The following is a 22298-nucleotide window of genomic DNA, read 5'->3' on the forward strand; positions in this document are numbered from 1 at the left end:
TTTGACTTGCGTTTGCTGTTCCGTGTACTCCTTCTCTGTACTTTGTTTTTGGTCCCTTTTTAATTCTCTATAAAGTGCCTTTTTTCACTGAATATATATTTTTTGAATTGATCTATTAACCCATTTTGGCAATTTAGTTTTACATTTAGATTTGTCTACTTTAGGGATGTAATCATTTTGCGCTTCCAGTACTACATTTTTGAAGTAGTATCATCCTTTTTCTGTGGACGTTTTCTCTATTTTACTCCAATCTACTTCTGTTAGTCTCTGTTTCATACCTTCACAGTTTGCTTTTCTAAAATTGTAAACCTTAGCTGAAATAATTTGTGTGCATTTTGATATGAAACAAGCAAAGTATAATTTATTTTAGTATATTAACTATGTATGCTAATAATGTTATGGTCGTTGTAATCATTTGACTATGAAATCAATGAACTGTATACTATTCACGTATATTGCTAATGGCCTTTCCTTTCTGTAATATAGATTAGCTGGGCACCCTTTTTTTTCTTAAATAAATGATTGTTTTATATTTCTGACACATTGTATGAATGTCGATTATTGTCAAGGAAATCCGAGTTCTGCATGATCCAGAACTTAAATATACAGGCAGTCCTCGCACTTACAACACACTTGGTTCCTGAAAGTCGCGTTGTAAGTCGGAGCACATTTTCCATTAGGAACAATGTTAGAAACTGGAGTTACGTTCCAGAGTCTTCAGCAGATAGTATAGTTTTACAAAAATGCCCGGTTATATTGTACTCATGCAAATACTTATTTAACTCTTTACGCTCAGCCCGGTGATTACGCGCATATTACTCAGACACCTACTTGGCTTGTTTAAAAGTACAGACTAATGGCTCTCCAATGACGTATTCAGTTCGTGTATGTGGTACTCCTAACAGTAGATACGATCGCCTGAATTAAGCCCCTCATCATGTGACAGAGTGCACACCTTTCGTTTCGAGTCAATTGCTCTTATCAGACATTGTTAACGGCAAAAAAAAAAAAAAAAAAACGCTGGACTAAGTTTGGGCGTTCTGCAGTTCGGACACCGAGCATGCGCACATGACACATGGCTTAGGTCTAACTGTGTCGTAAATGCCATATCGATGTTGTATAGTAGAAGCAGGGTAGTAATGCAAAAGAGTCGGAAATGCCGTGCGTTATAAGCCGAATCGTCGTAATTCGGCAGTATCTTATTTCTCACTTTGACGTCACTGAGTGGGCGACTAGAAACTAACTTATATTTCAATAAATTGTAACCTAATTCACTACAATAGTGATTCTGTAGCTTAACAGAAAATTTAATTACAAAACATACTATAAAAGATGCTCCAAACACTAAAATGTCACTGTCATTGTTTTCTGACTTTCTAAAATTCAAACAAGTTCAACTTGATAATGTAAACAAATATGAGGGCCGGGATATAAACTGGAGGCAGTCTTCCCAGCGACAGCGAGTGGAAGCGACAGCGAGTGGGAGAAGTACAGGCGTGGAAAAGTACAGAGCAGTTTCGAAGCAGAAAGGAGAAATTGCATCTTGAATTGCTTTAATCAGAAAACAGAGGACATTGGGGAAACACAGCAGCAGCTCAAAGTCAGACAGACGCGTGTGTTTTTCTGATAACAAACAAGCTGAAACTCGGAGCAGCTGATTCAAATTCAGCGCCGTTTTGAGACACGGGCGAGGGGAGGAGCCGACAGCACAGCAGAACAACGCAGTTAAACGAGGCAGTCTTCCCAGCGACAGCGAGTGGGAGAAGTACAGGCGTGGAAAAGTACAGAGCAGTTTCGAAGCAGTTTGAAAGCAGGATGACGGCTGCAGAAGAAACTAAACTTAAAAAAAAAAAAAAAAAAAAAAAAAAACCTCAACATGGTCTTCAAGCCAGTAATCTGTGACACCTGCTTGATGTGGGAAATCCGAGAAAACCCAGGGAGCTAAACCAAGTGTGCGTAAAGTGCCGCGCGATCCAGGATTTGCATAAACTAGTAAGTATGCTAGAAATGGAGCTGGAAGAAGTGAGACAGCAACAGGATCTTGAGGAACTGGCACACCCACAATTCATGGAAGTCTGCATCACCCCTAACAGACTGAAAGCCACCAGGGAGATAGAAGGTCAGAACAGCTGGGTTCAGGTAGGCAGAAGCAGGGAAAAAAAGAAACTTCGTCAAACACAACCACCAGAAATCAAAACAACCAACAGATTTGAGTCACTTCAGAATTTTGATGAGCAGAACCAACAACAAGAGAATGAAAGGAACAACATCCAGGACCCTATTGACAGTGGTGACCAGACAGCAAAAAGAAGGGAGGTCATGATTGTTGGGGACTCCATATTGAGAAACACAGCAAGTTCAATTCGCAGTTTGGACCCCCTTACTACAACAGTGTGCTGCCTTCCGGGAGCCTCTGTCAAGCACATCACTGAGAACGTGGACAGGCTCCTAGAACGAACAGGAGACGACCCGGTAGTAGTCGTCCACATCGGTACAAACAACATTGGAAGAGACAGACCAAAATCCCTGCAAAACAAATTCAGAGAGCTAGGAAGGAAATTAAAAGAGAAAACCAAAACTGTGGTATTTTCTGGTATACTACCGGCACCTTGCAAAGGACCATATGGACAGCTGGAAATAATTAATCAAAACGCATGGCTGAAGACGTGGTGCACACGGGAAGGCTTCACCTATCTTGATCATTGGACCACATTCTACAACGAGGACTATCTGTATAGACGGGATGGACTGCATTTAAATAACAAGGGAACTAGTCTACTCGGAGAAAAGATCCTCGAGCAGGTTCGGAAGCATTTAAACTAGAAAGGAAGGGGGGAGAAATCAACAAAAAAACAGAAGGGAGACCGCATCAAAACAAGAACAACAACTCAGGTAAGACAACCATTAAATGTATTTATCTAAATGCTAGAAGTATCAGAAACAAAATTCTAGAACTTGAAGCTACTGCACTAACAGGTAACTATGATGTGATAGGTGTTACAGAAACGTGGTTGTCTGAGAGTGATGGGGACGAATATAATATTTGTGGGTATACACTGTATAGGAAAGACAGGCAGGACAGAAGAGGAGGAGGGGTAGCGCTATACATAAGAAACAGTCTTGAAGCCCAGGTGTTAAACCTGAACAAAGAAAATAAAACCGAATCAATATGGGTCAGAATAACGGACAAAAATTCAAAGGGCATAATAATAGGAGCATGCTATAGACCGCCAGATTCAGACGGTGAGCACAATAATCTGTTATACAATGACATTAGAAATGTGTGTAGCAAAGGAGAAGCCATACTAATGGGGGATTTCAACTTCCCCCAAATAAAATGGGAAAACCCGGTGGGTAGCGCGAAGGATGAAATAGAAATGGTGGAAATGACAAATGACTGCTTCCTAACACAATTTGTGAAGGCACCCACTAGAGGGGAGGCATGCCTTGATTTAGTCTTTTCAAATAACGAAGATAGAATAACTAAAACAGAGGTCAGAGAACCACTGGCAAACTCAGACCACAACATGGTCTCATTTGAAGTGTTTTTTAAATCCCCAAAAGAAATGACTAAAGCTAAGGTTTACAATTTTAGAAAAGCAAACTATGAAGGTATGAAACAGAGACTAACAGAAGTAGATTGGAGTAAAATAGAGAAAACACCCACAGAAGAAGGATGGTTGTTCTTCAAAAATGTAGTACTAGAGGCACAAAACAATTACATCCCTAAAGTAGACAAATCTAAATGTAAAACTAAATTGCCAAAATGGTTTAATAGATCAATTAAAAAAAATATTCAGCGAAAAAAGGCACTTTACAGAGCATTAAAAAAGGACCAAAAAGAAAGTACGCAGAAAGAGTACACAGAACTGCAAACGCAAGTCAAAAAGGAAGTTAGAAAGGCCAAGAGAGAAATAGAAATAAACATTGCTAAGGGAGCTAAAACCAATTCCAAAATGTTTTTCCAATATTACAACAGCAAGAGAACATTCAAAGAGGAGATTAAATGTTTAAGAGATACAAATGGCAAAATCGTAAATGAAGAAAAAAAAATAGCAAATATGTTAAATGATTACTTTTCACAAGTTTTTACAAAGGAAGATACTGACAACATGCCCCACATGTCATCCAGTTCCTATCCAGTTTTAAATAACTTTAGCATAACTGAGGCAGAAGTGTTAAAGGGACTAGGAGCTCTTAAAATAAACAAATCCCCTGGGCCGGATGAGATCCTCCCAGTAGTACTCAAAGAAATGAAAGAAGTAATTTACAAACCACTAACCAAGATCATGCAGCAGTCTCTTGACACAGGGGTGGTACCGACAGACTGGAAAATTGCAAACGTAATACCGATCCACAAAAAGGGAAACAAAACTGAACCAGGTAACTACAGACCAATAAGCCTGACTTCTATTATATGCAAACTTATGGAAACTATAATAAGATCCAAAATGGAAAATTACCTATATGGTAACAGGGTACTGGGAGACAGTCAACATGGTTTTAGGAAAGGGAGATCGTGCCTAACTAACTTGCTTGATTTTTTTGAGGATGCAACATCCATAATGGATAATTGCAAAGCATATGACATGGTTTATTTAGATTTCCAGAAAGCTTTTGACAAAGTCCCGCACAAAAGATTAATTCTCAAACTGAACGCAGTTGGGATTCAAGGAAACACATGTACATGGATTAGGGAGTGGTTAACATGTAGAAAACAGAAAGTACTGATTAGAGGAAAAACCTCAGAATGGAGTGTGGTAACCAGTGGTGTACCACAGGGATCAGTATTAGGTCCTCTGCTATTCCTAATCTACATTAATGATTTAGATTCTGGTATAGTAAGCAAACTTGTTAAATTTGCAGACGACACAAAAGTAGGAGGAGTGGCAAACACTGTTGCAGCAGCAAAGGTCATTCAAAATGATCTAGACAAGATTCAGAACTGGGCAGACACATGGCAAATGACATTTAATAGAGAAAAGTGTAAGGTACTGCATGCAGGAAATAAAAATGTACATTATAAATATCATATGGGAGATACTGAAATTGGAGAAGGAATCTATGAAAAAGACCTAGGAGTTTTTGTTGACTCAGAAATGTCTTCATCTAGACAATGTGGGGAAGCTATAAAAAAGGCTAACAAGATGCTCGGATACATTGTGAAAAGTGTTGAATTTAAATCAAGGGAAGTAATGTTAAAACTGTACAATGCACTAGTAAGACCTCATCTTGAATATTGTGTGCAGTTCTGGTCACCTCGCTATAAAAAAGATATTGCTGCTCTAGAAAGAGTGCAAAGAAGAGCGACCAGAATTATTCCGGGCTTAAAAGGCATGTCATATGCAGACAGGCTAAAAGAATTGAATCTGTTCAGTCTTGAACAAAGAAGACTACGTGGCGACCTAATTCAAGCATTCAAAATTCTAAAAGGTATTGACAGTGTCGACGCAAGGGACTTTTTCAGCCTGAAAAAAGAAACAAGGACCAGGGGTCACAAATGGAGTTTAGAAAAAGGGGCATTCAGAACAGAAAATAGGAGACACTTTTTTACACAGAGAATTGTGAGGGTCTGGAATCAACTCCCCAGTAATGTTGTTGAAGCTGACACCCTGGGATCCTTCAAGAAGCTGCTTGATGAGATTTTGGGATCAATAAGCTACTAACAACCAAACGAGCAAGATGGGCCGAATGGCCTCCTCTCGTTTGTAAACTTTCTTATGTTCTTATGTTCTTATGGACTATGCAGCAGTCAGAAAGCCAGACGGAGAGCTGCACGCCAAAAAAACTTTGATAAATATGCAGTATGAACATCAAAAACATTTTCTATTATTTATGTTATGTTATGTTATTTATTTACTTATGTTGTATCAGCTATAGTTAAAAAAAAAAAAAGGCAATATTTATGTATGCTGTATTAGCTATATTTAAACAAAAAATATAAAGTCATATTTACTATCCAATCATGTCTCACTTATTTTCTTGACTGATTCAAATATTAAATATATACTGCAGACTCAGCTATAGTGGAAAATGAAATGCCCCTCGGGAGACTATTGTTACGGCTTCAGGCATTACAGCCCCCCTGTCGGTAACAATAGTCTTTACTTGTGTCAATAATTTTCCACTATAGCCTTCCTCTCCAGTCCATGTTTACTTTCTATCTATCTATCTATCTATCTATCTATCTATCTATCTATCTATCTATCTATCTATCTATCTATCTATCTATCTATCTCTCCTAAAGTACAACTTCCACTTCCTCAAAAAGGCAGTAAGAACATAAGAAAGTTTACAAACGAGAGGAGGCCATTCGGCACATCTTGCTCGTTTGGTTGTTAGTAGCTTATTGATCCCAGAATCTCATCAAGCAGCTGCTTGAAGGATCCCAGGGTGTCAGCTTCAACAACATTACTGGGGAGTTGATTCCAGACCCTCACAATTCTCTATGTAAAAAAGTGGCTCCTATTTTCTGTTCTGAATGCCCCTTTGTCTAAACTCCATTTGTGACCCCTGGTCCTTGTTTCTTTTTTCAGGCTGAAAAAGTCCCTTGGGTCACAGTAGGATGACAACGGGTTCTCAAGACAAAATACAGCGGGGTCCCCTGACTGTCAGGTTCAACCATGATGTGAAAGCTTGAGTAACATACTCAGCTAAAGTGGAAGGGGCACTCACCAACCCGCCTGGGCAGAGTGGTGAGGTATGGCCAACCACCCCCATGATGAAAGTACAGACAAAAGCATGGCCCTCATTCCGCGGAGGCTGGACTGCCATCGACCAAGGTAGCCTCCAGTTAGGCATGAAGACGATTTTAGGCTGCCACAGAACACTGACCCTGGCCATGTACAACTGCAGATCTCTTTCAGGTGAAGCAAGACTTCAAGAGTTGGAAGAACTTGGAAGAATCAAATGGGACATCATAGGACTCAGCGAAGTACATCAAAAAGACAAAGGATTACTACAACTCGAGTGGACATCTCTTCTACCGAGGCACTACAGATGGACGAGCAGGAAGTGTTGAATTCATTGTCCACAAGAGAATCAAGAATAACATAGTGGAGATTGACAGCACATCAGAGAGGTCTGCAAGACTGATAGCGAAAATTTCAAAGAAATATGAACTTCAGGTCATCCAAATATATGCACCAACAACAAGCTGTTCGGATGAAGTCGAAGATTTTTATGACGAAATACAAGAACTACACAACAATTTGGCCTGCAAATTTGGACATGGCGACAGGAACAAGAGGGGCGATAGACTTGTTGAATTTGCAGAGAACAAGAACTTAATCATCATGAACACCTTCTTCTAGAAGAAATCCACCTGGAAATGGACATGGAGAGGACCCAACGGAGTGAAGAATGAAATTGACTAAGTACTCGCCAACAAGAAGCACACCGTACAAGATGTCTCAGCGCTAAACAATTTTAACACATGAAGTGGCCACAGACTTGTAAGATGCAAAATACACCTAAACACGGCACTGGAGGGAATGAGACTTGTGATGACAAAATCCAACATAATCAACTTAGAAATGCTCCAGAAGCAAACCCTGGTGTTTCAGCTGGAACTGAAGAATAGATTCAGCACTCTTCAAGTTCTGCAAAATGATGAAACAATCGAAGTAAACAAAATCTATGAGGAAGTGATGCAAGTAATTGCAGAAACAGCAAAAAACATCACTGGAACACAGTGCAAAATGAGACCAGAAGATCTGCAAAAGACAAAAGACCTCATGAAGAAAAGAAGGGAAATGAAACAAACAGCAGCTCTGAAGTCAAAGATTGAATATATTGAGCTTTGCAAGACAGTAAGGATACACGATCATTCAACTGTAGGTTGGCAGAGAAAACTATTGAAAACAACCGAAGCATGACGAAAGCAAAACAAAGACTAATAATTGGGAAAAAACTGATTTTAGCAATCAAACAAGAGGACAGGACTGTCATCAAGAACCGTAAATTGATTTTGAAGATAATCAATGACTTACAGAAAATTATATCAAGATAAAAAGAGCAATGTAGCAGATGACGAAGACGAGACAGAAAAAAACGCAATCCAAGGAAGAAGTTCCAGATGTTCTACTGGAAGAAGTTAAACATGCTATCAAACATATGAACACAGGAAAGTGATACTTTGACATAAGAAAGGAGATAAAGAAGACCTCAAAAACTACAGCCCTATTAGTTCACTTCTTATAATCTACAACATTTTTACCGAGATACTCACCAACATACTGCAAGATAAATTTGACTCGCCGCAATCAAACGAGCAAGCAGGATTCAGGAGTGGATTTAGGACAATGGATCATCTTCAAGTTGTACGGCAAGTGATTCAAACCAGCAATGAGTACGAACTGCCACTTTGCTTGAGATTCATCAACTATGAAAAAGCCTTTGACTCTGTTTACACAAGACCTGTATTAAACAAAGAATTGAGAAAACATACAGAGACTTGATCAGCATCATATACAAGCATGTAACCTCCACAGTAAGACTCCATAAAAAAAGTGACAAAATCAAGATTGAAAAAGGAGTTTGTCAAGGAGATAGAATTTCCACAAAGCTCTTCATGGCCACCCTAGAAGACGTTTTCAAAAACACAGTGGATTGGGAAAATAAGGGGCTGAAGATCTGTGGAGACTACTGGAATCACCTGCGATTTGCTGCCGACATCCTAAAATTTACAACGTGCCCAGAAGAATTACAAACAAAGATGCATGCTAGGAATAACAAGAAGAGACAGGAAAAGACAGAAATTGACAAGAGCGCAAATAAATGTATGCAATGTTATGAGCGAAAAAACAGAAATGCATACCTGTCATCTCTTACGGGTTTCCCGTATTTCTTACAGTTTTTTTTATGGGCAAATCAAAACCTCACGGTCAGGGAAAGCACGCAGGGCACGCAGGGCACGCGAGGCATCGATTGCTTTCTTCAAAAAAGGCTGAAGCAGTTCGTAAAAATGTCACCGCCAACAAAAAAACAGAAAACTGGAAAGTTGTACAGTGGACGGTACCTTAAGGAATGGAAGGATGACCCCAGATTTCGTGACTTGATCCTGACGGTGGGGATTACGTGTTTTGTATTCCATGTAGGAAGAATGTGAAATGTTAAAGATGTTAATAACAATGAACACAGCAAATGATGAAAAAGCTTTTTTTCTGCAGATTTCAATTAATAAACTGGGAGAAGCTCTCTATTTTGCGTTCATATTTTTTGATACTATGATTTTCGAGTCAGCCGAATTTCTTAAGGTTTGGAAGCATTCCTTAAGGGTTTGAAAGAACAGATCATCGCTGGACCAAGGAGATACTAGACTGGATTTCAAGAGATATAAAGCGAACAAGAAGAAGACCTGGAAGATGGCAAGATGAAATTAGGAAACACGCTGGAGCAACACAGCAGACAGGCTTTTGTGGAAGAATCTTGGGAGGCCTTCATCCAGCAGTGGATTGAAAAAGGCTGAAGATGATTATATAGATCTCTCATTGGCCTGTGTGAAAGATGCACACATTAGGTATTCCCCTCCCTGTGCCGTTGTAGGAATGCATGACACATGGTTAGACAAAGACATTTTAAAAAATGCTTATTTCACAAAAAAAACATTCTGAATGCTTGTGCATTTTTCATAGAAGAATAGTGAAATATGAGACCTATGAAGTAATGGTGATAACAATAACAAAGTAACAAAATAATTCCAATGTTGGTTAACATTGGAATTATTTTGTTACTTTGTTATTGTTTTGTAAGCTGTATTTAATGTTAATTTAATGTTAATTATACAGTGTCATTACTACACACCCTTGTTTAAAATGCCTCAGCAGTTGCCCTCTATTGAATGCATGTGAACCCAAAGGGCATTCCAATTCTATCCAGTCTTACCAGTGTTTAATTTTACACTAGAAACTGCATTAGAGATGCATACTGCCACAACGTTTCACCAGCAGGGGTCTCAGACAGAAGAACCTGTTTTGTTAGAATTAACCAGAAAACTGCTTTGGTGATAAAATTAAATCTTTTCAGCTCATAATCATTTGTATTGCTTTAGTTCATGGAGGTGTGGCTGAATTTCCCTGTGTAAAATCAATGAATTTAGGTTTGCATAGTCTATAGCTGCAGACAACTAAGAACTTGTCTGACATTATCATGTAGATGTTTCATCTGATGTAGTGTGTATTAGCATGTAGATGTTTCATCTGATATAGTTTTCTCTAGTGCTGTTGGGAGGCATACATTAATTTTTATTTGCTTTAACATTTCCATTGGGGATCTATTGAAAATAAAGATTAACACAGTATTTCAGACTTCTGAAGTGTGTAGTGTTAGACAGGTACATGCAATTCAGACTAATCAGTTGAAGATGTAATAAATATGGTTACTGTGGACTGCTTTCTTTAGTAATATACGATACATTATGTACAGCAGTGTGACAATGAACTACAACAAAATTAATGTAAATATTGTAGGCTATAGAAGTGAGGCTGAAACCATGACCCCAGCACAAAGAAATGCAGCTGCTTTGCTTTTGTCTCTTTGTTCAGCCCTACCTGTGGTATCGTAGGGAGGGGACACCTCCACTAGATTACAGCCTACAATGTTCATCCCACGACATCCACGGATTATCTCCAGAGCCTGAAAGACACAGTACATCATAGAACAACCCCCATGTCTGCATCTAGTATTTGAAGTGTTGTAAGAAATCCTTCAGTAACCCTACAAATACAGGAGAACAAACATGGGATTTCCTGCACCACTTGTTGTAAGAGGACAGATTAATAGGTACACACTGGTGTACGAGGTATACCAGGAGATTCAGGGATGTAACAAGTTACTCTTAAGCTCTCAAGTTAGGTTTTTTTTCATTTGTAGTTTTATCATGACATCCTTTTAAAAAATCAGCTACTGGGGAGATGATTCCAGACCCTCACAATTCTCTGTGTAAAAAAGTGCCTCCTATTTTCTGTTCTGAATGCCCCAAACATGCTTTGCTGTTTTTGAGTTTGAGTTTATCGTGCAATTTCAAGAAGCTAAAACATCTGCTTGTCTAGATTTCTCATAATTTTGCTTTATAAACTGAACAGGAAACCCCAGTCCAGATCCTCCTGTTCACTACCTGAATGGGAGTAAGCCCTGCAATCTCCGGAGTGCCTGTGCCGGGTGCGTAGGAAGGATCCAGAGCATCAATGTCAAAGCTGAGATACACAGGGCCATCGCCAACAGTTTCTGCCATCAGTGGGGTCAACGACTTCCACCAGCACTCCCCCGCCTCTACCACTCGGAAACCCTGTGCAATCAATTCACAAATCACTTCACAGAGCTTACCAGTTATCCAGTACAGATACAAATGGCAAAATCGTAGAGGAAGAAAAAAAAATAGCAAATATGTTAAATGATTACTTTTCACAAGTTTTTACAAAGGAAGATACTGACAACATGCCCCACATGTCATCCAGTTCCTATCCAGTTTTAAATAACTTTAGCATAACTGAGGCAGAAGTGTTAAAGGGACTAGGAGCTCTTAAAATAAACAAATCCCCTGGGCCGGACGAGATCCTCCCAGTAGTACTCAAAGAAATGAAAGAAGTAATTTACAAACCGCTAACCAAGATCATGCAGCAGTCTCTTGACACAGGGGTGGTACCGACAGACTGGAAAATTGCAAACGTAATACCGATCCACAAAAAGGGAAACAAAACTGAACCAGGTAACTACAGACCAGTAAGCCTGACTTCTATTATATGCAAACTTATGGAAACTATAATAAGATCCAAAATGGAAAATTACCTATATGGTAACAGGGTACTGGGAGACAGTCAACATGGTTTTAGGAAAGGGAGATCGTGCCTAACTAACTTGCTTGATTTTTTTGAGGATGCAACATCGATAATGGATAATTGCAAAGCATATGACATGGTTTATTTAGATTTCCAGAAAGCTTTTGACAAAGTCCCGCACAAAAGATTAATTCTCAAACTGAACGCAGTTGGGATTCAAGGAAACACATGTACATGGATTAGGGAGTGGTTAACATGTAGAAAACAGAAAGTACTGATTAGAGGAAAAACCTCAGAATGGAGTGTGGTAACCAGCGGTGTACCACAGGGATCAGTATTAGGTCCTCTGCTATTCCTAATCTACATTAATGATTTAGATTCTGGTATAGTAAGCAAACTTGTTAAATTTGCAGACGACACAAAAGTAGGAGGAGTGGCAAACACTGTTGCAGCAGCAAAGGTCATTCAAAATGATCTAGACAAGATTCAGAACTGGGCAGACACATGGCAAATGACATTTAATAGAGAAAAGTGTAAGGTACTGCATGCAGGAAATAAAAATGTACATTATAAATATCATATGGGAGATATTGAAATTGGAGAAGGAATCTATGAAAAAGACCTAGGAGTTTTTGTTGACTCAGAAATGTCTTCATCTAGTCAATGTGGGGAAGCTATAAAAAAGGCTAACAAGATGCTCGGATACATTGTGAAAAGTGTTGAATTTAAATCAAGGGAAGTAATGTTAAAACTGTACAATGCACTAGTAAGACCTCATCTTGAATATTGTGTGCAGTTCTGGTCACCTCGCTATAAAAAAGATATTGCTGCTCTAGAAAGAGTGCAAAGAAGAGCGACCAGAATTATTCCGGGCTTAAAAGGCATGTCATATGCAGACAGGCTAAAAGAATTGAATCTGTTCAGTCTTGAACAAAGAAGACTACGTGGCGACCTAATTCAAGCATTCAAAATTCTAAAAGGTATTGACAGTGTCGACCCAAGGGACTTTTTCAGCCTGAAAAAAGAAACAAGGACCAGGGGTCACAAATGGAGTTTAGAAAAAGGGGCATTCAGAACAGAAAATAGGAGACACTTTTTTACACAGAGAATTGTGAGGGTCTGGAATCAACTCCCCAGTAATGTTGTTGAAGCTGACACCCTGGGATCCTTCAAGAAGCTGCTTGATGAGATTTTGGGATCAATAAGCTACTAACAACCAAATGAGCAAGATGGGCCGAATGGCCTCCTCTCGTTTGTAAACTTTCTTATGTTCTTCTGTTCTTATGTTCTTATATATCAGTGAAATGTGAAGTTTTGCAAGAGTTTTGCTATAGCGTACATGTATTTTAATTTTCAAACCTCTGGTACTTGTTTTGGTTAATGGAGGCTCAGTTTTGATTCTTATTCTCAGTTATCTGTTTGTACTTCCTGGGTCGTTTCACCTCAGCAGTGTCTTCTGGGTCGTGTTACTGGCTGAAAGCAAGTCCACCCTCCAGGTGAAAGACCATGCAAGTGCAACACTATCTGAAAGCATGGCTTGCAAACAGAGATTTCTTTCAAAACTTGACATTTGAGACTTCCATCTGGAATGGGAAGATGCACAAGTACCCTGATGGCAGTGATTACTTTCAAGATGATAGCACACTAATCCACCATGTCAGAATTGTATGTGAATGCTTTGAGGAGCATGACCCAGACATTACATTACACTGAAGCAAGCAAGGTGTTCTGTAAAAGTAACCAGTAACCAGAACCAGAGGACAGCTAAAATGAAGTTGAAAGACTAAGGAAGAGGAGACACTTTTACATACAGAGTGAAGATGGTATGAAATGGGTTACCAAGCTGAAATGTTATTGATGCTGAGAAAACTGTCTGAAAGAACCAGCCCAGTTCTGTGCATCTCTTGGTTGAGATGGCTAGTTTGGAGACCCACCTGTTCTCTGTTCCACTGGTATGCGTCAGCTAAGTAAGCCGAGCCTCGCAGTCCGATCTGGGCAACTCTTTGACAGTCCAGGAGCCCCTCCTCCACGCAGCGGCGGAACTGTGTGCCACGTCCAATCTTCTCTCCGAGGACCACGTCACTGGTGTCTGCATGGGCGTCCCCGTGGATTAGTCCCACTGGCCCATGTCTGCAGGAAACAAGAATAGGAGGGCACTGTCAAACCTGCTGGGGACCATCTAAACATATAACTAAAGCTCCAATACATTATCACACTGCTCTCAGCATCATTACAATACATTATCGCTACTCTCAGCATCATCACAATGCATTATCACTGCTCTCAGCATCATCACAATACATTATCACTACTCTCAGCATCATCACAATGCATTATCACTGCTCTCAGCATCATCATAATACATGATCACTACTCTCATCAGCTTCATCACAATACATTATAACTGCTCTCAGCATCATCATAATACATGATCACTGCTCTCATCAGCTTCATCACAATACATTATAACTGCTCTCAGCATCATCACAATGCATGATCACTGCTCTCAGCATCATCACAATGCATTATCACTGATCTCCGCATCATCACAATACATAATCACTGCTCTCAGCATCATTACAATACATTATCACTGCTCTCAGCATTATCACATGCATTGTTACTATTGTCAGCATCATCACAATACATTATCACTGCTCTAATGTGGTTTCACAGGGCAGGGCATGTGAAGTTCAGCTGGGTTTTCTCTGGAATGCTCTTGAACAGAAACTTGTTTTCGTTGGGGGTGGGGGGGGGGAATTGACATTTTAAATGCACTTACTTCTCAGAAACTGCTTGGAGAATTGGATAGGATATTGTATGATCTCCACCTGTAAGTAAACAAATATCACAACTCAAATTAGGCTAAACATTGTAAGGAGACTTTGTGTCCTGGAATCAATAGTTTTTCCTAGAGAGGAGCAGCTACTACATTTCTTCCAGTTTACTCTTCTGGCGCGGTGCTGGATGAGAAACAGCCATTGTTGGCCTTCCAGTTTGTATATATGGTAATGGTATTTTCAATGTGAATGAAAATAGGCCTTTAAAGAAAATAATTCCACCATTTTCTTGATCTAAGAATATCTGAATTTCCAACAAAGTCATCCTTAACTGTCTGGAAAAATGGGCTGTTATATACAAAAAAGGGCGAGCCCTGTAAATATGAAATAAAGTAAAGACACATGTTCCCCCATTTGTATTGCAGTAGGAACTGGTAGCAACATGAACTAACAAGTTTGTGTTTAACACTTAACATGACATTATTACACTTAGCGTGACATTATTACACCTAACATGACAACTCTTCTGTATATAAATTGGCCCTTTTGTGTTAATCTTTTACAAATATGGCTCTTCATTTTTATATGAGCATTGTCTTTAAACAAGAAAGATGAATGCCAGAGGAAAATAACCCTAAACTGAGCAAATCTGCATGTAAGATTGTATGAAAAATTTAAGAAATGTTGTAATAGACATTTCCAAAGTAAATCCTTCAGTGTTGTTTGAAATGTGGTAATAGACATAAAGCATAAGAAAGTTTACAAATGAGAGGAGGCGATTTGGCCTATCTTGCTTGTTTGGTCGTTAGCAGCTTATTGATCCCAGAATCTCATCAAGCAGCTTCTTGAAGGATCCCAGGGTGTCGGCTTCAACAACATTAATGGGGACTTGGTTCCAAACTCCAACAATACTCTGTAAAAAAAAGTGCCCCCTGTTTTCTGTTCTGAATGCCCCTTTATATAGTCTCCATTTATGACCCCTGGTCCTTGTTGAATCAGGTCGGCACATAGTCTTCTTTGTTCAAGACTGAATAGATTCAATTCTTTTAGCCTGTCTGCATATGACATGCCTTTTAAACCCAGAATAATTCTGGTCACTCTTCTTTGCACTCTTTCTAGAGCAGCAATATCCTTTTTGTAGCGAGGTGATCAGAACTGAACACAATATTCTAGATGAGGTCGTATTAATGCATGTTAAAGTTTTCCCCACATTGCCTGAATGAAGACATTTCTGAGTCAACATGAACTCCTAGATCTTTTTCATAGATTCCATCTTCAATTTCAGTATCTCAAATACAGCATTTGTAACACAGTATTTATATTTATTGTGTGTTTTTACTTATTATTATAACTATTTACTTTTTGCGCACATTTTTAATTGTTTGTCTTGCATGAGTGATTTTCTTAATTTGATGGCAGGTAAGCAGCATATTATAGAGCTCAACAAGGTTCAATGGAATGATTTGTAAGATCTTACGATTGGTTGTAAAGCAAGAGGCCTGTCCCCCAAACTTAGCTCCCGGTAGATTCAAAAGCCACCAGAATCCGTATCAAGCTGCTTTGCCTGATGCTGCATGATGAGTGTTGTGTTTGAAGGTTAGTTTCTGTTTTGTATGAGGTTTGTTTTAATTACTGTCTGGTTTCTGTCTCTTAAACACAAGCTGCTTTGCCTGACACTGGGTGATATTCTTGAAGGTTCTTGTTCCTGGTCCGACACTGGGTGTTGTTCTTGAAGGTTCCTGTTCCACGCCTGATACTGGCTGTTTTTCTTGAAGGTTCCTGTTCCTGGTCTGACACTGAGAGTGCGTGCTGATGACGACCCATCCCCGTGCCTATACAGCTTCTCCAAGTGTGCTGGGTCTTGCTGATCTTGCTTGAATGTACGCCTTGCAGTTGAAAGACTACCAGCCCAACCGAGGGAAATGCGGCGAAAGAAAGGAAAAAGACTGAACTGGACTTTGATAACAGTGTGCAGACAGGTCTGAACTAAACACGCAGTTAGCAGCCTTTTTTGTTTGTTTTAATTCTTATTTGGCCAACTTTTGTTAACTATTGTCTCTTTTTATTTATGTATTGTGATTAATTGTTTTAGTGGGGGGCTGGGGGAGATCAAGTTTATTTAAATATCACTGGCCAGCTAATTAAAGTGCTCTTTAGCACCCCTGCCTGTAGTGGGTGCTTAAGGTACTGCAAGTCAAAAATCTGTATTCAGAATTGGCCATAAATTTGGATAATCTCTTGTAGGCTAAAAGCATAGTGCAATTGAGGTGCCTGAAATAGTAAGTGGGATTAGGTAGTGGCTAGTTTACTCTTATAGTTGCTAGCTTGATTTTTAGGGTGCTTCAGGGCCTACAAAAGAAATCAAAGAAAGACCCCATTGGATTTATAATGTTTTATTCTGCATTTTAAACTTTTATTGTATGTTATTTGAATTCTCCCCTTGAAAATAATATTGTTTGTTATTAATATTCTCCCCTTGAAAAATAAATTGTTGAACTTGCTTTATGTTTTTCTCTTGTCTAAATTCATTCCCGTGCCAAACAAAAGAACCCTGACCTTTTGAACTGAATCTGAAGGGGGTGCCTTCAGTGGCGTAGACCGCTACCATAAATTATTTATTACATATTTAACAGACCTAAGGCCCCGCTACATATTTATAATGCACATTTATCGCTTGTGTGCAGTACCTTAAACTTTTCTCTATTAAATGTAATTTGCCATATTTTTGTCTGCCAAGTTCTGAATGCTGTCTGGCTCACTTTTGAAATACCTTTGTTGCTGGAACAGTGTTTGCCACTCCTCCTATTTTTGTGTGCTCTGTAAATTTAACAAGGTTGCTTACTATCCCAGAATTTAAGTCATTAAGATTAGGAAGAGCAGAGGACCTAATACCATGTGTTTTTCTTTCTGTTTTCTACACGTTAACCACGTGCATGCATTTCCTTGAATCCATACTGCGTTCAGTTTGAGAATTCATCTTTTATGCGGGACTTTGTCAAAAGCTTTCTGGAAATCTCAATAAACCATGTCATATGATTTGCAGTTATCCATTATCGATGTAGCATCCTCAAAAAAACCAAGCAGGTTAGTTAGACACGATCTCCCTTTCCTAGACGCTGCTTGTCTCCCAGGACACTGCCATAGAAGTCATTTTCCATTTTGGATTTTGTTTTAGTTTCCATATAATAGAAGTCAAGTTGATTGGTCTGTAGTTGCCTGGTTCGGTTTTGTCTCCCTTGTGGATCGGTATTATGTTTAATAGACATTTCCATATGAAATCTTTCAGTGCCATTTGAAATGTGGTAATAGACATTTCCATAGAAAATCCTTCAGTGTCGTTTGAAAGTCACTTGGAGGCAAAGTTACTATTTTGTAGTTTCAGAAAAATTTTGGCTACTTGGTTTCATTAAGCTTTGGATAAAAGTGTCTGCTAAACGACTAATTCATTAAGGTGATAAACCATCCCAACACGTCTACCAACACTTCCATTAATGAATGAATGTTTAATACCAAGCTATACAGTAATACTTGAAGAGAAACTGCGTAAACTGTCATTATCTCTGTTCACTTAATTAACAAGACACAATTTCGACTCACATTTTTAATGTTAATTAAGACAATATTCTTGCAGAAAGAAACTCCAGTTTAGACGACGTTTGAGGCTGACTTGCAGTCTAGTGTAGCTGTGTTGTGTCGAGCTGTGCAGAGTGCTGCCGAGGGTGTGGCTATGCTGCTGTGTACCACATGTTTCTGAGAATTCTACTAAAGGCACAGGTCTCAGATTCCATTAAGAAGGCACACCGACATTACACACAGGTCATTATCTTTATTAATATTATTAAGCCCATGTTTAGTATGAATGCAGAGTAAGGGTGAAATCACAGCCCTGATCTGTTGATATCACTCTAGCACTTGAATTCTTTGGGATTCATTTCTTACCTAGTGTTAATGGAATACAGCCACCTGCAACAAACTTCTGGTAGGCTTCTCTGATTCATTTGCAGGTGTCTTTCAGGTTGTACATGTTGACATTCATGTCCCCAATATCTGCAACCATCAGAGACTCATACGGGGCAGCACGAGTGCCGCCATTGTAAGCCCTCCTCATGGAGGATTCAGCTCTGATCTGACGAGGTCCAAACCTGCAAACACATTCAATAACCCAGATTGTATAATCAATCATCCTACAAATAATCTGTCACTTCCACATACCCAATCACTTCCTCTTCTGAAGGGTTACGTGATTGTAATGCTACTAGACCATTGGAGTGAAATTGACCTACTGCATTTCCAGCTGTCCTCTGTCCTGGTTTCTGTGCTGCTAAAGTATTAGTTAAGGCTAGTTTTGTCAACTCCTTTTAAGATTTTAAAGGCTTCAATCGTCTCTCCTAATTCTTCTTCACTCAAGGCTAAAGAGATTCGGAGCTCATTCCTTTTAGACCTGGGATTGGTCTGGTTGCTCTTCGCTGGACTACAATGTCACTTTGGTGCTGTGGTGACCAGAAGTGAACACAATACTCACTTGTGCATTATACAACCTCATACAACCTCCTTGGATTTGGTGGTAGATACACACAATGCACAATGCTGAAGATACACACAATGCTGTAAATACACACAATGCACAATGCTAGGGGTACAGACATTTGTACATGAAGAAGAGCTATCTTTCTTTACCTTTTATTCAAAAGGGAATTCATATCAATTACTTCTCACCCCTTTCGCTGATGAAAGTTGGAAAATTGACCATTAGAGACAAACAAAAATAATTCCATGAATCTTCTCTGCTGTGCACTTCTGCTCACTATATAGATGTCAGTATGCTGCAATGTGCAGCGTGAAGCTGCAACTACACCTGGTAATGATATCATTCTCAGTGTGCAGTGTAGAGCTGTTACTACACCTGGTAATGATATCATTCTCAATGTGCAGCGTGAAGTTGCAACTACACCTGGTAATGATATAATTCTCAATGTGCAGTGTGGAGCTGTTACTACACCTGGTAATGATATCATTCTCAATGTGCAGTGTAGAGTTGCTACTACACCTGGTAATGATATAATTCTCAATGTGCAGTGTGGAGCTGTTACTACACCAGGTAATTATATCATTCTCAATGTGCAGCGTGAAGTTGCAACTACACCTGGTAATGATATCATTCTCAATGTGCAGTGTGGAGCTGTTACTAGCGTGCCCCCTGATGACACTCAAAACCAGGACCCTCTGAATCTACCTTCCACCCCAGTGTGCCCCCTGACAACAATCAAAACCAGGAGCCTCCGAACCTACCTTCCACCCTAGTGTACCCCCTGACAACACTCAAAACCAGGAGCCTCCAGAAGTATTTTAATATACATCATATTTTGTTGATTTAATAGTATGTGGGCTGAAGCTCAAAATTTTGGGTGATCATTACCGGTAGGCGGGGCAAATTCTATCCTATATCATTTCAAAGTCTATCCTATATCATTTGAAAGCTTAACCTCTCTAGATTACATAACCAGTTCATAGACTTTCCTATTTGTTTGATGTTTGATGCTTGACATCGCATCGTGTTCGTCACAGGTGTTTGCTACAGAGGGGATCTGGGGGAGGGTTACATGGGTTTTCCACTTTATCTGTTTCTTACCATAAATGTTCTTGTGATCTTACATACTTAGAACATTTATATTCATGCTGTCCCCAGGCTCAAATGTTTCAGACTCCCTGATGGTGTTTGGAATTCTTTGATAATGATTAATATTACAGGCTATCCCTCAATGTTAGAGGGCTAAACTCACTATTTAAGCAAACATGGGTCCTGGATCTCTTACAAAGGAAAAATGTTGACGTAGCTCTTCTACCGGAGACTCATTTAAAGCAAAAGGATACAATTTGACTTGAGAACAGTAGATATAAACTAATAGTTGCTTCTGGAGATGGTTCTCGAACAAAAGGCGTGTTAATACTGATGAAACGAAGCAGAAATTTAACAATTCAGAGAGTCAGTGCTGATCACACTGGCAGATTAGCTTTCTGCTGTGCCTCCATTCAGGGTAAGAAAGTGACATTTGTCAACATTTATGCACCCACCATCTATGACCTTTTATTCTTTCCATGGCTTACCAAATAACTATTACCACTTATAGAGTGTTCACTGATTATGGGGTCTGATATGAACACCCTATTTCAATTCCAAATGGATAAATCCAATCCTCAAATAAAATCCAAAAGATATCAAAAAAACATTTAAATCCTTTTTTGCAAAATTAAACTTCTCCAACAAACAGCCATCCCCTGGCCACTGCAAAGCCTTCCTACAAGATTTAAATATTCCTAATATCTCTACTCGGAGAAAAGATCCTCGAGCAGGTTCGGAAGCATTTAAACTAGAAAGGAAGGGGGGAGAAATCAACAAAAAAACAGAAGGGAGACCGCATCAAAACAAGAACAACAACTCAGGTAAGACAACCATTAAATGTATTTATCTAAATGCTAGAAGTATCAGAAACAAAATTCTAGAACTTGAAGCTACTGCACTAACAGGTAACTATGATGTGATAGGTGTTACAGAAACGTGGTTGTCTGAGAGTGATGGGGACGAATATAATATTTGTGGGTATACACTGTATAGGAAAGACAGGCAGGACAGAAGAGGAGGAGGGGTAGCGCTATACATAAGAAACAGCCTTGAAGCCCAGGTGTTAAACCTGGACAAAGAAAATAAAACCGAATCAATATGGGTCAGAATAACAGACAAAAATTCAAAGGGCATAATAATAGGAGCATGCTATAGACTGCCAGATTCAGACGGTGAGCACAATAATCTGTTATACAATGACATTAGAAATGCATGTAGCAAAGGAGAAGCCATACTAATGGGGGATTTCAACTTCCCCCAAATAAAATGGGAAAACCCAATAGGTAGCACAAAGGATGAAATAGAAATGGTAGAAATAACAAACGACTGCTTCCTAACACAATTTGTCAAGGCACCCACTAGAGGGGAGACATGCCTTGATTTAGTCTTTTCAAATAACGAAGATAGAATAACTAAAACAGAGGTCAGAGAACCACTGGCAAACTCAGACCACAACATGGTCTCATTTGAAGTGTTTTTTAAAACCCCAAAAGCAATGACTAAAGCTAAGGTTTACAATTTTAGAAAAGCAAACTATGAAGGTATGAAACAGAGACTAACAGAAGTAGACTGGAGTAAAATAGAGAAAACACCCACAGAAGAAGGATGGTTGTTCTTCAAAAATGTAGTACTAGAGGCGCAAAACAATTACATCCCTAAAGTAGACAAATCTAAATGTAAAACTAAATTGCCAAAATGGTTTAATAGATCAATTAAAAAAATATTCAGCAAAAAAAGACACTTTATAGAGCATTAAAAAAGGACCAAAAAGAAAGTACGCAGAAAGAGTACACAGAACTGCAAACGCAAGTCAAAAAGGAAGTTAGAAAGGCCAAGAGAGAAATAGAAATGAACATTGCTAAGGGAGCTGTGGCAGGCTGGTGAGTGGATAGAGGCCCAGACACAGTCTGGAGTTCAAAAAAAATAATTATTTTATTATAAACACAAAAATGAAAGGGCACAAGGGCCAAAACAAAGCAATTTAAACACAAAAATAAAGGTTTCCAGGCTGGGCAATGCCTTCACTGGAATCAAAAAAAAAAATAAAAAAAACCACAAACACCAACCTGCTTCCTCAGCTCCCTCCTCCTAAATGAGGAGCAGAGGCCTCCTTTTATGTCA

At 39.2% G+C, this 22298-nt stretch overlaps 1 pseudogene; it reads right to left on the reverse strand.

Moving 5' to 3' along the window:
* The window catches only part of LOC121328963, a 46190-nt pseudogene that overhangs the window by 14103 nt on the left and 9789 nt on the right, over window positions 1-22298 (reverse strand).

Source organism: Polyodon spathula, chromosome 16, assembly GCF_017654505.1.
Source record: "Polyodon spathula isolate WHYD16114869_AA chromosome 16, ASM1765450v1, whole genome shotgun sequence".
Taxonomy (NCBI): Eukaryota; Metazoa; Chordata; class Actinopteri; order Acipenseriformes; family Polyodontidae; genus Polyodon; species Polyodon spathula.